This window comes from Carlito syrichta, unplaced genomic scaffold (genome assembly GCF_000164805.1).
Source record: "Carlito syrichta isolate Samal-C Ts95f unplaced genomic scaffold, Tarsius_syrichta-2.0.1 Scaffold304521, whole genome shotgun sequence".
Classification (NCBI taxonomy): Eukaryota; Metazoa; Chordata; class Mammalia; order Primates; family Tarsiidae; genus Carlito; species Carlito syrichta.
This window is the reverse complement of record NW_007248617.1, coordinates 802,625-820,180: the sequence shown is the minus strand read 5'-3', so window position 1 is coordinate 820,180 and position 17,556 is coordinate 802,625. Positions and strand designations below refer to the sequence as shown.

General features: G+C 37.8%; 1 protein-coding gene across 4 annotated transcripts in view; it reads left to right on the top strand.

Annotated features, from left to right (window-relative positions):
* Positions 1–17,556, top strand: part of MAP3K4 (mitogen-activated protein kinase kinase kinase 4) — a 111,842-nt gene that overhangs the window by 12,616 nt on the left and 81,670 nt on the right. The window lies entirely within an intron of this gene.

Below are 17,556 nucleotides of genomic sequence, written 5' to 3'. Positions count from 1 at the left end.
ATGTGTGTATATATTGTATATATTACATGTGTAGCCTGATACATTGTCCAGAAGTGAATACAGCCTTCTGTGAACCTATATGAAGAACTAGAACTTGAGCAGCAACCTAGAAAATCTCTTCTTGCCCCTACACACACCATTCTTTCTTTTCCTATTATCCTGATGTGTTGATATTTGACATCTCCTTCTTTCATTCAGCATGGTGCTTGTGAGGTTCATCTGTGTTATTTCCGGTACAGTGATTCTTTCATTTTTGTTACTGTAAAATACTCCATTGTATTTTATCACAGTGTATCACAGTGTATAAATGTTTTTTTTAAGCATCTTAACCATTTTTAAGTGTGCATTTCAGTAGTGTTAAGAACATTCATTTACATCATTGTGCGCCCACTCTCCAGAACTCTTTTTACCTTGCAAACTGAAATTCTCTACCCAGTAAATGACAAGTTACCATCCACCCCTGGTAACCACTATTCTCCATTGTAGACTCATGAATGACTTCTCTAGGGACCTCATATAATAGAATCATACAGTATCTGTGTTTCTGTGACTTATTTCACTTAACGTAATTTCCTTAAGGTTTATCCGTGTTATAGCATGTGTCAGAGTTTCTTTCCTTTTTAAGGCAGAATAATATTCTATTGTGTTTACATACCACACTTTATTTATCCATTTAGTTATCCATAGATAAACATTTTGGTTGCTTCCATCTTTTAGAGTGTGCATGTTTTTTTAAGATCTTTGATTTATGTTATCAAATGCTCTTCAGAATATCTGTACCAACTTCCTTCCACCAGGAATATATGAGTTTAATTATAATTTTTAAGTCTTTACCTGTTTGAGAAGTTAAAAAAAAATCTTACTTTTAGGATTCTTGTATTCTAAAATTATTTGTGAGGTTGAGTGCTATGTCACTCAGCTATTTATATTATTTTTTATTGTGTCTAAAAAATTGTTCACATATATTTCTTCTTTTGACTATGAGCTAACTACTTGAGAGTAGTAACTGTCATCCTAGGTATCCTGTTTCTCCCTGAAGTGTCTGGTACTGTATTTACCACATGAGATACCCAGGATATTTGGTAAATGAATGAATAAATTTGTTTGTAGCTATATTGGAACCTTATAGGAACCTTATATTGGAACCTTACATTATATATTGGAACCTTATATAATAAGATTGTATCCTTATAGTATTTTTGTTTTGTTATGACCTGTTTGAAAAATATTTAAAATAGTTGTGTAGTAAATAGTCTCAAGTAGTATTTGATTAGAAATTATCCCTCTTTTGAGCTCTATCTTTTACATTTGTTGAGTCAAAACAATCCAGTATATATGTGTTTTAATTGTTTTAAGTGGACAGCCCTAGAAAATTGAGTTTAAATAAAAATAGTTTTGTTCTATCAAATTCTGTTTTCCTACTTAGTCCTTAGTCTATCTAAGTTAAATGTACAATTGCCTACCCTTTATTTTCTTTTAAGCAGAACAGATAAGCTTGACAGTATTATTAAGCCTAGATTTAGAGTCAGGTACTAATCACTCTGCTGTATTTACTATCATTAACCCTTGTTAAATAGTCAAACACTAACAGTTTGATTGAAAAGTTTAAAGAAGAATTTATCCTGCCACATGTAGGTGTCTGATAGAAAACACTTTATGCAGCTTTGAATTCACAACTCTGGAAATTTTGAATTGAAGGCTGTGCGATTATTTTTAGTGTTGGCTTTGGTTGTGCTGCATTTGATGTCTTCTATTCCAGGGTGTTGGAAGTGTGTGATCCTTAGAGGACCATGAGGCATCACTCAAGTAAGAACTGTACCACCTCTGGTGCTGTCGTAGACACTTCATTGGTGTATAATTATCAGATTTTTTTTTTTTTTGAGTTGAAGTCTCATTCTGTCTCCCAGGCTGGAGAACAGTGGCACACTCATGGCCATGGCAGCCTCGGCTTTCTGGGCTCAGGTAATCCTTTCACCTTAGCCTTCCAAGTAGCTGGGACTACAGGCATATGCCACCACGCCTAGCTAATTTTTTGATTTAGTGTAGAGACGAGATCTTGCCAAGTTGCCCAGGCTGATCTTGAACCCATAGACTCAGACAGTCTTCTCACCTCGGCCCCCAAAGTGCTGGGATTATAGGCATGAGCCCCTGCGCCCTGCCAAAAGCATGGCAGAGCAGAGGCTCCTTGAGTTGAATGCTTTTTTTTTTTGAATTGGAGTCTCACTCTGTCACCCAGGCTGGAGCGCAGAGGCACGCTCATGGCCACTGCACCTTGACCTACTGGGCTCAGGCGATCCTTTCTGCCTCAGCCTTCCAAGTACCTGGAACTACAGGCATGTGCCACCATGCCCGGCTAATTTTTTTTTTTTTTTTTTTTGTAGAGATGAGGTCTTGCCAGGTTGCCCAGGCTGGTCTTGAACTCATGAGCTCAGGCAATCCTTTCTCCTCGGCCTCCCAAAGTGCTGAGATGGAGCCACCATGTGAGCCACCACACCTGGCAATGTGTATAATTATCAGTGTGCTTGTGGGAAGAGCGGATGAATGAATGAATGAAGCAGAAAGAAGGATGAGAAGAAGTTAGAGACCACTAGGAAAAGAGAGAGAGAGAGAGAGAGAGAGAGAGAGAGAGAGAGAGAGAGAGAGAGAGAGAGAGAAGAAGAAGGAGAAGGAGAAGAAGATGGGATGCTGCTCATCACTGTCCTTACAGGCTCATGGGAGGGAAGTCTATAGAAGAATTCTGAATTAGGTAGGATGCTTTTAAGGAGGGTTTCTCTAGAAGAACAAACCCAAATGGCTCCCTTAGTCCAGAACTGACTCTCCCAAACAGGTGCTGCAGTTGATAAAATGACAGTGTCATTTTTTAAAATAAAAAGTTACATTTATTTTTCAGTATTAAATTCTTCTTCTTATTGGAAACAATGGCAGCAGTAGATTAGTGGATTTTCTGTATTTTTTTTTTTTTTTTGAGTTGGAGTCTCACTCTGTCGCCCAGACTGGAGTGCAGTGGCCGCTCCCGGCCACCGCAGCCTCGACCTGCTGGGCTCCGGCGATCTTTCTGCCTCAGCCTTCCAAGTAGCTGGAATTACAGGCATGCACTACCATGCCCGGCTCATTTTTTTGATTTATTGTAGAGATGAGGTCTCGCTGCCTAGGCGGGTCTCGAACCCGCGGGCTCAGGCAATCCGCTCACCTCAGCCTCCCAAAGGCGTGGGATTACAGGCTGAGCCACCGAGCCTGGCTAATTTTCTGTATTTTTAATGTCTTTTCTTGGCAACATGGTAGCAGTCTTGTATTGGTTGCCATTCACACCCCCCCCATCACACACTTAATTTTGGATATCATGTTTTGAAAAAAAAAAGGGTTAGAGATGGTTTCATTATACTTATTTATCTGAAGTAGTATGATGTCAGAAGTAGATCAGGAAAGTACTTCTGGGCACACCAGAGACATTTGTCATGAAACTTCAACCTCAGAGCTGAGCTTTTACTTTGTAAAAGAATCCCTGAGAGTTTTCTTTGGCCCTTTGAATATCTAAGTGCTGTTTAGCAGAAACCAAAAAGGAATATGTGTACCTTGAAGAACGATTATTAAAAAGGGAGAGAAATTCGCCATACTATGTGAATGAACTTTTAGAAGTAAAACTTAATAGTACCAACCAGTAGTCAGTAGTTGCTCACAGCCTCCATCCATGGTACCTGCCCACCTGTTCATTTCACGGCAGACTCTCTCATCTAAGTGCCTACCATGTATAAGGCAGTGCGTGCTGGGCCATGGGGCTTTGGTGGCGACATGGCCTCTGCCTAATGACTGGGTCCTCAAGTCTTGATTAGACCCAGAGAGCATTCTGAGTTGGGGATCTCCTCAGCCTCAGGCTTAGCTAGAATTAGGGTGACCATGAATTCCAGTTAGCATCCACTTTTGTGAAGGTGCCATAACTTGCTTTCCTATACAGATTTGCTGTGCGACAGTAGCAAAATTTGAGGCTTCTTTAAGCTGGCAGTCCAGGCCTAATAGTCCTGCTGAAAAACCCTTTGCCTCTTAGGATTTAGTCTCCATGCACACTGATCATCTCCCTGGTTCCTGAGCAGTCTGTGTTCCTTCAGACTGCATGCCTTTGCATAGGGTGGTTTCTTGTGTCAGTTTCCCTTTCCTTTCTTTCCTTTTGGAGTCATTCCATTTGCTACTTCTCTTGGGAATATTCCCATACTCCCCCAGCCAGATAGTCTTTTTATTATATTAGTAAAGCATAATACTCAGCATGTTCTGCCTTCAAAGCACTTATAAGCTAGTTGGAGAAGACGTAAGGTAATGGAAACTCTGTAATTGATGGCCTGGTCCAGAAATGTTAATACATTCACATCTGTACTCTACCTATATGCCATTATATAAGTGGTATAACGTTGCTTTTTATGTAGGTACTATAATGAACTTACAAAATAGATATGCATTTTCAGATTAGGGAAGTGAGACTTGAAGAGATGTATTAGTGCAGAACCAGGAGCCAGGTCTCGGATCCATATTTGTTACTCTGTTTTATATGCCGTCTCCTTAGTAGATATAAATGTAAGAAGATGTGGTGAAAGATTGGAATAGTAGTTTATTACAGCAGTAAGAGAGATCACAAGAATGATTAGCTGCCAAGTAAATTATGCAGGGATGACAAGGGGTCCCTTTAGGCTGAGGTGGACATGGTGTCTCATCCTATATATTGGGAACATTTGCCATGTTCGTAAAAATATTGATATCCTTTAAAAATGGCTCCATCGTGTTTTGTTTTATGATTGTTCCATAAACCATTTAAGTTATTACCATTTTTAAATTATTCTAGGCAACACTGCAGTGAACCTCTTGGTACACAAATCTGTCTTTTCTGGCAGCTCTCAAAATAATTGTTCAAATTTGAAAGGACAAGTTTGAACACTTTTGAGGGCTTTACTATCCATTGTTAAAAATCTCCTTCTGGAAAGGTTATACAATTTTTTAGTTCATACGTAGTGCTTACCTTACTGTACTCTTTCAAGCTTTGAGTATTACTGAAAAGTTTTTGCTAATTTCTTTTTTTTTTTTTTTTTTTTGAGTTGGAGTCTCACTCTATCGCCCAGACTGGAGTGCAGTGGCCTCTCCCGGCCACCGCAGCCTCGATCTGCTGGGCTCTGGCGATCCTTCCACCTCAGCCTTCCAAGTAGCTGGAACTACAGGCGCGTGCTACCACACCCGGCTAATTTTTTCGATTTATTGTAGAGATGAGGTCTCACCAAGTTGCCCAGGTGGGGGCTCAGGCAATCCACTCACCTCAGCCTCCCAAGGCGCGGGATTACAGACTGAGCCACCAAGCCTGGCTGCTAATTTCCTAGGCCAGAAATCACTATCTTGTTTTAAGGATCTGATTATTAGCCTAGGTGGAACAGTTTTCATGTTTTGTTGCTATTTAAATTTATTTTATAAATTGTCTTTTTGTGTTATTTGCTCATTTTCTTGTTGATGTCTTAGAACTTTTCTTGCCAGTTTTAATGAGCTTTTAAAAAATTAAGGACAATATCTTTATTCAGTTTAATTTTTAATATGGCTTAGGTTATATATATATTTCTTAAACAGTCACATAAGTAAATCTTTCTTTTAAAATTTTCTTGGATTTCTTTAATGCTAGAAACTCTAACACATGAAATTAAGAGAAGTAATTTCAGACTCATTTTCTGGAAAAATACCATATACTGTAAACTGTTAAGGAGCCTATTATACATTTTTTTGTGTGTTTTGTACATCACTGTAAGTCTTGTTCTAGTTCCTGTGCTCATAGTAGGTGCTGAGTCAACAGCTGTTGGTGGAATGAATAAGAGTTAATCCAGTGAGTTATCATTGATATGACTTTTCTAATAACCTTAGTGGTTCTTAGCACCTTTTCCTTTACATACTCTGTATGTTCTCATTTTCTGAGAATTAGTGAACTAATAAAAGACAAAGGAGTGCCCTTTCCTTTTAGGCTTCTTATGCAAGATTTCTGCTCCTTTTTGTAGGTACTACATCTTACGTACTACATCTTACGTACCTGGTAAGAAGAGCTTTCTTCCTGGAAATGGCATTTGAATGAGAGTTAATGTAGAACCTGTCATAAGATTCCTATTTTTCCTTGTTTTAACATAAGTAGGTTTGCCTTCCTTTTCAAATTCTGTTACTTTTCAAATTAATTTTTTGGAATTTGAATAATAGGTGTTTAAAATAAGTTACTTTGGTTATGCAGATATCTGTGCCATACAGTTTTCCAAGTTTATTGCTTTTCACAATTTCTTCTAGAAATAACAGGTGAAATAGACCTTCTTTGTATTGAGGTACTGAAAGCTTGCACTAATCTTAACGTGTGTATATTTGAATTCTGGACTACTGAAAAACATTGTGTCTCATTCTGGACTACCAGAAAACATTGTACCTCTAGGATATCAATAAGTACTCTAATTGGAATTGAAATTTACGTGGAGAATACGAAAACTATAGGAATAGGGATCTTGCCTTTATTTATTTTTTTAAATAACTCTATTGAAACATAACTCATATACTCATTTAAAGTGTCTAAATTGATGGTTTTAGTGTATTCACAGATACATGTGACCATAGTCAGTTTTATAGCTTTTCAATCATCTCGAAAAGAAACCCCAAATGTACCCTTTTAACAATTGCCACCCTCACAGTCCCCATCCCTCCCAGTCCTAAGTAACTGCGAATCTACTTTCTGTCTTTGTGTGTTTACCATTCTGAACTTGTCATATAAATTGAATCATATATTATGCTTTTTTTGTGACTGGCTTCTTTCACTTAGCATTAGGTTTTTAAGTTTTATTATAGCATAAATTATGCTTCATTCCTCTATATGATCGAATATTATTCCATTTAATGGGTGCCTTTGTCTATTTGTATTGCTATTGTAGTTTTCTAATGGCGATGATCATTTTTCACGTGTTTCTTGGCCATTTGTGTATCTTTTTTGGTAAATCCTTTCTCTACTTTTTGTGAGAGTTCTTTGTATATTCTTTATATGTACCAGATGTATGATTTGTAAGTATTTTCTCCCATCCTGTGGGCTTTTTCATTTTCTTGATTGTGTCCTTTGCACAGAAGTTTTTAATTTTGATGAAGTCAATTTATCTGATTATTTTTGTTGTTGTTGTTTATGCTTTTGTGTCATTTATGAGAACTTATTGTCAAATCTGAGATCCTACAGATTTACCCTTGTTTTCTCCTAAGAGTTTTAGTTCTCATAGTTAGGTCTTTGATCCATTTTGAATTCATTTTCACATATGATATGAATTAAGGATCAAACTTTATTCTTTTTATGTGGCTGTTTGTCTCAGCACCATTCATTGAAAAGACTATTCTTTCCCCATTGAATGTCTTGCCATCCCAGTTGAAAATCATTTGACCCTAGACATATGGGCTTAGAGCTGAACTCTCAGTTCTGTTCCATTGATCAGTGTATCTGTCCTTATGCCACTACCACACTCTTAATTGCTGTTGCTTTGTAATAAGTTTTGAAGTTGGGAAAGTGAGCCCTCCAACTTTATTCTTTTCTAGGATTGTTTTGTTTGCCTTCTGTTAACCACTTGTATCCCTGCACCTGGAATAGTGCACATAGTAGCTTTTCATAAATATTTATTACATGAACTTTAACCAAGTTGTCTGCAACTTAAGTGGTACATTGGTGTCTCCAAATAGAATCTTCCAACTATGTCTGACATGTTTCAACATTTTGTAAGTATTTCAGTCCCATTATTTCTGTTTGTGTTAATTAAAGTTCCTAATAATGATGTATATCATGGGAGTATATTGCTTTATTAAAGGTCTGTGTGCACTGAAAAAAGAATCACAGATGTGGAAAAAGAACAACAAAGACCTTAGTGATTAACCAACATAGTAGTAAGCTATGAAGAAATGTTCAGGCTCAATACAGTTAAAATTATTCTTGTAGAGTATGGATACATTTGTATAATTAAATGTAAGTTTTCAGAAATTTAGTGACTTCTTATCTTTTTTTTTTTGAGTTGGAGTCTCACTCTGTCGCCCAGACTGGAGTGCAGTAGCTGCTCCCGGCCACCGCAGCCTCGACCTGCTGGGCTCCGGCGATCCTTCCGCCTCAGCCTTCCAAGTAGCTGGAACTACAGGTGTGCGCTACCATGCCCGGCTAATTTTTGGTTTATTGTAGAGATGACGTCTCGCCAAGTTGCCCAGGCGGATCTCGAACCCGCAGGCTCAGGCAATCCACTCACCTCAGCCTCCCAAAGTGTGGGATTGCAGGCTGAGCCACCAAGCCCGGCTGTGACTTCTTATCTTAATTAGTATTTTAGAGTTGTTGTTTGGATGATCCTAGTCAAGTCAGAAAAATTTGGTGGCATACTTGTTTCTGTTAATGATTTTTTTTCCTCTCAGTAATAGAGATTAGGGTAATAGAACTAATTATTGTTTTCTTTCTTTTTTAAAATTTTATTTGATAGAGATGAGGTCTCCCTATGTTGCTCAAGCTGGTCTCAAACTCTTGGGCTCAAGCTGTCCTCTCGCCTCAACCTCCCAAAGAAATTACAGATGTGAGCCATTGTGCTTGGCCCTACTTCCTGTTTTTCTGACCAGCACATGAAGAACTGCCAAAAGTGTTTTTTATTTGTTTGGTCTCTGGTACCATCTGTAGTTGAGAAGTTATGTCATTTAAAATTTATTTGTATACTTAAAATGATATCAGCTTTGTCTTTTAAATCGTAGGCTTTAGATCTTTTATATTCTTAAAAATGAGATCCACAAAGAATCTTTGTGGTCTTACATAAATTATTGAAACTGGGGCCCAAAGAGGTTAAATTGCTACAAGATAAATGGGCTGAATTTGACTGTCTGTAAATATTTTAACCTTCAAAATGAGATTCTTTTTGCGTTTTTATATTTAGTTTTGTTTTTGAACAAAATTTCCCTTCTCCTTTGTTTCCTGAAAGAATTGCAGTGTAATCCTGTTATAAAATGCTTAGCTACATCATGCAGTTAGTCACTTTGAAGATTCAGTATTATTTTTCTCTATGATGAAGTAGTACATTTCATTGTAACACTAAAAATACACAAAACAATTTTTTAGATTAAAAAATTTAAATACACTACTTTTTAGTAATATGCGATAAATTAGTCCTGTGACATTTGGAATAGACTTAAATATAGAACAGCTGTTTTCAGACATAGGACAGTAGGCCATACATGACTGTAATCCCTGAGACAAGGGAAACAAATAGGGTGAGCCTTATGATGAGCCTGGCTTTCTGCCTGGAAGTCTGTGCCTGTTCTAGACTGTGGTGCAGGGAGGGGAATACCAGGCACAGTGGAGTGATCACGCTGAGTAGGGGAGGCAGGTTGGAGTTTGCTGAGGCTGAGGCAGTGGGAAGCTGAGGGTAGAAGATCTGGAGAGGAAGAAGTGATGGAAGAAAAGCTTCAAAAATCTACTTAAGACCCCCTTGAATCTTTGATGAATAGATACACTTGGTATGGGTCAAAACTCTACAAGACTAGGCAAGGAGCCACTGGGGAGTGGTACCCAAGCTCACGCAGGACTGGGAGGCACATAAGTTCCAGCTTGTTGAAGTGGAAAGTCTTTGTTGTGTTGAACATTTGAGACATTCAGTAAAGACTTGGAAGGTTTGTGATAAACCTTATCTAGGTCAGTGCTTCTTAATCTTTTTTGGGTCATAGACTGCATTTGAGAACCTGATGAAAACATGGACTCTACTCAGAAAATTGCCACATGCTTGTGATAAAAGTTTGCATTTCATTTCAGGGAATTCGTAGTTTTTATAATTGAAATATAAAGTAATACAACTTTGATACCATAGCTTTTTTTTTATATTCCCTATATTTTGTACATGTTGCATTTAATGATACACTGTGAGGCATTTCTTTTCTGAAACTCTACGTGGTATTTATATTTGGAGCACACAGGGCCTTTAAGCCCCACATTTCCAGTAAATTCCACATTGGCCTTATGTGTTCAACCACAATGACCAATTATGTCCTCCTTAGTTAGGAAAGCTATGAAGTTAAAAATAGGAGGTTTTATTTTTTTCTTCTAAAAATTTTTAGACCCATTTAAATCTTTTCCCAGTTTACATAGTTTTTATTTATTGATAAAGTTACAGTTTTCATCAGGCAAACATATTTGTATGTGAGTATCTTTATCTCTTGGACTTTGGGTGGTATCTCACCTCTTAGCTGTTAAATTACCATTGTTAAGGATCTCATAATTCTAGTAGTCTTTGGTTCTCTCCCATGAACTGTTCTTTTTCCTCTGTTGGCTTCCAACAAGTGGATTGGTCTTGCTGTTGGAATAGTATAGACCAAACAGCAGCTTAAGGTTCAAGGCAGAGTACAGTCCCCGCCACTGCTGTGGGCGCTCTGGTTCCCTGCCCACCCTGCTGTGGGTCATCATGCGTCCCTTCCGCCTTCCCTGTTGAGCCATCCTCACCTGTCTCAGATTCTTGGCACATGCTGTGCCCTCTGTCTTAGCACTTCCCTACCGCCTCACCTGAGCTGTCTCTTCAGAGCTTTTAAGTCTTCGTTGAAATGTTCCTTCTTCCCAGAAGCCTTCCTTGTTACTGGCCTCCCCCTTTCAAGGTGAGAATCTGTCTGTGGTGTGCTCTGGCCTTGCGCCCTGCTCTCTGCAGTCTTCCTTTGTAGCACAGTTTCTAACTGTATTTTTAATACTCTTATATGTGGAGTTCTGTGCTAGAGATCTACTTCTGTCTGTATGTTGAAGGCTCCCTGAAGGTAGGAATGGTGACTCCCTTGCTCAGGAGCAAGGTGACACAATGGTGATGCATTACTCCCAGTGGGGCCACTGCTGAATGGCATGAGAGGAGCTCACTGCCCTGGAGGAGTTGATAGCGTCATCAACACACATGCACACACCAGGAGGGATGAAACAATGTGCACTTCAACTAGTAAGTAAATCAGGTTATTAGAATAAAGACTCAAGAAATAAAAACCTAAAGTGAATAAAATAAAATAAAAACATCTGTCTTATTCTATCTCACTCCTTATACAAAATCCTATTTCCAGTGAAACAAAATTAACTGTTGTTAATTCAAAATGTTCTCTAGTTTAAAAGATCTGTTTTTCTCTCTCTCTGGGGCTAGTTTTATACTATTGAAACTTAAACAAATAGGCCTACATGAAGTGAGCTGAAACACCAACCTATCTGATGAGGGCTTGTTTAGAAGTGCTGTCACCTGGCCATCCCACCTAATACCTTTATTTATAAGTGAGGAAATTTAACTTTAAGTGTAAAGAGCTTCACCAAAGACGTGGGCTTTAGAACTGACCAGAGGATGAGCTCTCTGACCTGCCCATCTATCCTTGTTCTGGTCTCCCATGCTGTTTCTCCAGCTGGCTGGGATCTCCTCCCTTGGGGAAGCATCTTCTGTGTCTGTCACTGAGAGAGCAGAACCACCAGAAGGACCTGGGAGTGAGTGATCCCGGGTAGACGGGAGGGGCCTGGATCTTAGGGATTGATCAGAACTCCAGTTCTGGCCCAGACATGCTCAAGCTAAGCAGCTAAGTTACCTCAGCAACCCTTTCCCTATTCTGTGACCTGGAAATTGTGCTAGTACCTCCTGGAATCCTTGGAGACATTCAGTGGGATGACTTTCATAAAGTGCTTGAGGATGTAGGATGTAACAGTGTACCTCTCCTGATCATCAAGGATTGGCCTCCTGCATAACGGTTCCTTCTCTAAAATGGCTCTCTAAGGGTCTGGTTAAGATTAAATGAAGTTATATTTGGTATTTAGCATAGTGCTTGGATGATGGTCAGTACTCAGTACCTAAATGGTAGCAATTATACTGTTACAATGAAAAGTGTTAGGTATTTTGTAGACTCTCCCTCAACATGGGTTTGTCAGATGTTTTTCTCATGGCTTGACTAAGGTTATGGGTATTGGGGAGGATGACCACAGAGATTTAAGTGTCCTGTTGTCATATTGCATGAGCTGTCAACATGACATCACTGATGATGCTGACCTTGATCACCTGGCTGATGTATTGCTCGTGAGCTTTCTCCACTGTGCAGTTTCTTTTTTCTCCACCTTTCTACACTCCTTGGAAGTTAGCCACTAAGAGTGCAGCGCACACTTAAGAAGTGAAAACTTAAACTCTACCTCCTTGAGAAGGAGGGAAGGAAGTATCTACATAAGCCATTAGGATTTTTTTTTTTTCCTGTACAGGAGATTTACCTCTTATTTATTTATCTAGTAATTATTGATATAGACTGATGGATTCATGGTTGTAATCAGTATGATCTCATTTATTTTGTGGCTAAAACTGTTCCAGCTTTGGCCAATGTGAGCTCTTTTGGTCCCTTTAACATATCCCACTGTATTGTTTTTTGAGTACTTTCTCACTTGCTGGTGCTACAGGATGCTCCTTGTACCGTCCTTGTATCAGTCCTAGAGTCAGCCAATTCTCCCAAGTTCTCTTTACTTGGAGAATGGTATGGGATCAAGATCTGGTCCCTAGAGAAATGAGCTCTTTTTGTGCTAATGTCAAGGCAGAGGTAAGAGATTTTCGTGTCCAAATTGTCCTGATTTGCTGTTCCCACTCTTTCCATTTTCCTTCTATGAGAATATGTCATCTGCTCATGTTCCTTGATTTATCCTCCCAGCAGTTAAAGTTAATGTTTTGAATGTATGATGGATAGCATGGGACATATTTACAGTTAACTAATGTTGCAGTCCAAATTTTAAGAAAAGGCAACTTGAGCTAAAGAGATCCAGGCAGCTCATCTGTTTCCTACAGAAAATGGCTTTTTACTTACTTGATTTCTTAGAACACCAGGGAAGTAATTCATGATAAAAAATGTTTTTGCACACATAAATTCAGTTTAGAGAAAGGAGATTTTTAAAAACAAGTTCTTATTTGCAAAAAGGAGTAGATAGAAGGAGATCATAATTCATTCTAAATGAAGTAACCTTTAATTAAAGGTTTAAGCATTTTTTTGGTTTCTCTTTAAACTTTTTAATGTTTTGACTTCGGCATAAACCCCTTTGTTTTTCCTCCCAGCTTTGACAGTTTTTTATCTTCCCTATTCCCCTGCCTTAGCCCCATAGTTCTCTTTAGTTAAGCTTAAAACAACTGTTGGAGTGAATCATCACTTTTATTTTTTGTTGCTTTTCTCTGAATATTATGTGGTTGACGTTTCAGTGTAAGATGTGTCCACAATGATACTGACATAATGGTTCTTTTCCTGCATTTGGGACATGCTCCCAGCTGTGCTCCCTGCTGTGCTGTCCCATGCAGTCAGGCGCACCCAAGAAGTCTTCTCATGTGGTTTGATTTTCTGCTTGCTAATCTATACACATGCAACCTGGTATTCATTCTGAAAACTTTGGATGGACATATAGATACAGATATACTTACACATTTTTCTGGAGCTGTTAGACTTGGCTAAAAATATAGAAAGCACACCTTAAAAATGTCTTATTCTTTGTCCTGTTTTAAAGAAATGGAAAAGTAGAGATTATAGATGCTGCATTGTTCAACATCTGATATGCCACAAAGTTGACTGGTAACTTCTATCAGTGGATCCACACTAAAAGACAAGGCTGTGGCCCTCATCAGATAGTGGTTGAATAGAATCCATTCATGGGTTTAAAGTGAAATTAAAATTTAAGGTTTGTATGTTTGGCACTTATCTGTTACAGTTTAACAGACAACACCAATACTTAATGGCTTAAAATAAAAACCATTTGTTATCTGTCATGGTATTGAGTGGTTTTCTGCCTCTTGTGATGTTGGCTGCAGGGCAGGGACAACTGGAAGATCCAAAATAGTTTCACTGGCAAGTTGGTGCTGGCTGTCAGCTGGAGCTCAGTAGTTTGAACTAGCTAGCCTCTCCTTCATGCAGCCTCTCTACCTTGCTAGGTTGGGCTTCTGACTTGGTGGCTAGCTTGCCCCAGGGTACAAAGGTGGCCTTCTTAAGGCTTGGGCTCAGAACTGGCCCGGTGTCATTTTCACTACATTCCATTGGTTAAAGCAATCACAGAGTCATCCCAAATTCAAGAGGAGGTGATTATACAAGGATGTGACTACCAGGAGACCAGATTTATTAAGGGCCACCAAAGTAAAAGCCACTACAGTATATTTTAATTTTTTTATTTGCATGTTTCATGTTTAGTACTTTAATACATGTATTTTAATTAACTGGCCAACCACAAGTTCCAGTAGCATTGAATAAGACTTCTAAATTAAAGAGTTTGCAAGAAAACATATATAGTAAATCCCCTACATACGATTGAGTTCCATTCTGAGAGTATGTTCATAAATCCAGTTTGTTCATAAGTTCAGCAAAGTTAGCCTAGGTACTCAATTAACACAATCAGCTATATTGTGTCTATATCACCACTGCTTTTATGCTTGCTTCCAGACATCTTGGGCTTGAAATGAAGATACTGTACTACTGCACTGCATACAGTACTATACAGTAAAGTACACAAAAGCACAACCACTTGCAGAAGATGCATACTCGTGACAATGTGTTATCAGACACGTGAGTTAAGTTATATGATTGGACATAAGAACACACATTTACATCTTTGAAAGCTCGCAACTTGAAGATTCATATTTAGGGGACTTTCCGTAATAATTTGGTTAAAATTTGTGTTCTTACAAGAAGAAGTGTATGGCATAGGGATTTCAGTCCATGTTAATCTGACCCCAAAATCATTATTGCTTACATCGTACCCCATTGCTCTCATTTGATTATTAGGTACTCATCTTGGCACCCAGGATTACAATATCACTTAAGCAACTTTATTGTGAGACATCAATCTTTAATTCTTGTAGCTTTAAAAAAAATTCTAAAAATAATGAAATGGGATTATATTTAATAGAATTTGGATAGCAAATCTAAAGTATCAAAGATAAAATTACTTAACTCAGTTTGTTTATTAATTCAACATGTAGTTTTTGAGCATATAAGCAGGGGCTAGGAAGACAAGCCCCTGTGCGTCAATTATAGTTGAGGAGACAGTTTCTTTTTCATTTCCGTAGAAAATCTGATTTTTTAAAAAAAAGATGAATTTTAGTTAAAAAACAAAAAAGTTGGAGAGTCTAAAAATAACCAAGACTAGCTAGGTTTGTAAAGTTTGTATGCCCTGAGTCAAGGCAAATGTTAGATAGGGCATGTTGGATAAGCTTGAGGTTTGACAGTTCACCTGGAGGTTAGCTGATAAATGTTCAGCTATAGGTTGATAATAAAGATAACTAACTTATTAATAAATTGACTTTCATAATATGAGCCAACCATACAACCTCAAACTTAGCTCCCTTTGATTTATACTGCAGACCAAGCAAGCCATACAAATTCTTAAACTTAGAAAATTGACCCCCTCTGCCTGCAGCCCTCCTCCCTTTCCTCTAGTAGCAGGAATCCCTCTTTAATTATTACATAATAGAAAATAGATCCATGTAGAGGTGGGATGGATGAGAGAATCTCACACAGGTGAGTTCTGCACTTCATATATTTTTGTTTCGTTTTCTTCTCACACATTTTCCACTTAAAAACCATACCAAATTCCCTCAGGCTGAGTTCTTAGATCAGATTCTAGTGTAAAGTGAATAGTACTTAAGCAGTTTTATGGTAGAGTGAAACATTATTTTATGAGACTATCAGAAGTTTAGGCCCAGAAAGACATTTCCCATTTGTATGTTTTTAAACACAAGACAAATGTTTCAGGGCAGCTGATGTAGACCTTGTACTACTTTCATCATCCAAAATAATTGGTATCCATGTAAACATCTGAACCAGTCAGATGACCACATTAGCTCATCTCACATGAACTGTTACAAAATGAGGTTTTGGATGCTTATGGTTAGTTCATTGAAGTGATGCAAGTTCTTTTGAACTTACCAAGCTAGTATTTATTCTTTTATATCTTATGTACACATTTTTTAAAAGAAAAAACAATAAATTTTGTTTGATTCCCCCCTACCCCCCTCCACCCATTATATATTATTTCTCAGTGAAACCTTCAAAACTAGGTTGTTTTTCTCGGCCACTTTTACAGTTATTCTCATCACTAGTTTTCAGCACTTTGGTTAGGATGTGCTTAATAGAAAACTGGTAGTTGTCTTTATAGTTCTTCTGCTTTGAATTTGCCGAGATTGTTGGATCTGTGAGCTTATGGTTTTTCAGATTTGAGCATTTTTCAGCCTTTACTTCTTCAAAGATTCTTTTCTATGCCCGTCCAGTAACACACTGACAGACTGATTGGTATTGTCACGCAGGGTAATGATACTCTTCTTTTTTCCGACCCAGTTCTTTTCCCTCGTATTCATTTTGCATAATTTCCTTTGCTGTGTCCTCAAGTTCACTGACTTTTTCTTCTGCTGTTTCTAAACAGCTGTTAAACCAATCCAGAGTATTTTTCATTATAGAAATAGTTTTCATCTTTATAATTTCTACTTCAGTCATTTCTGGTTTGTTCCCATTGGTTTCCTCCTGGTTTGGGTCATATTTTTCTTTTTTTTGGTAATTTTTGATAGGATGGAAAACATTGTGAATTTTACTTATTGGGTGTTAGACTTCTCAAAAAGTCTTGTAAGTAATGTTGGATTTTGTTCTGACATGTAATTAGGTTTTTAAGTTGCTTGAGTGGAATGTAAACCACTATCATTTCCAACAAGTGTGTATACCATCTTGACTGAGTTAAGCAAATCCTAAGAAAGTATTAAATGCATTGCTTCACTTTTGTGTGATACTTGTCCTAAAATTCATTTCAATTATGAATTATAAGTGTAGCGACTAGTTACCACATGACATTTTCTTAGCTCATTTTCTGTGATGTATAATGAAGGATGAAATGTATTATGTTTTATCTTAATATATTGTTTATGACAGTATTCATCTTCATTTCATGTGATTTTTAAATGTTTGCTGTTAGAATAATTAGATATTTTGGAAGTATTTTGAAGACATTAGTTGTTTATTGTGTCCATGGGAAGGCATAAAGGCTAAGATAGGTGACTTTTTGTTTTGTAATAGATTCAGGCAGGAAAACAAGGATTGCTAGCTTCTGTAGAATTAACAACTAGTTAACTGTCAGCTTCTGTAGAAAAATTAATTTTTCACGTGTGGGGAAAGATTTGTCCACAGTTGGAAGTAGCATAACACCCCTAAGCTAAAGGCTTCATAAAAGTTAACCTTCTGTTCTGTGTGCTTTCTTAGACTCTCTATGCTGAAGCACAGGACTCATTTCCATGATGTGTAGACCAGACAAGGGTACCTATTCACTTGTTTTCAAAAATTAACTCTGTGTGTCATATAGGTCGAGGCTTGCTGTTTGGATCACTGAGGTTGTTGGGCATTGTCAGTCCCAGTTCAGAAAGCTTTTCTTCCACCTTCCCTTTGCGCTACGGTAATTCATTCATCCACACAGGACTGCTGGACTCCCATAAAACAGACCACTTTGTATCTTGTGTAGCCTTTTATTTCCACTATTTTGTTTAATTAAAAAAAATCTTTTACAACGGAATTGTTTGAAATATTTCA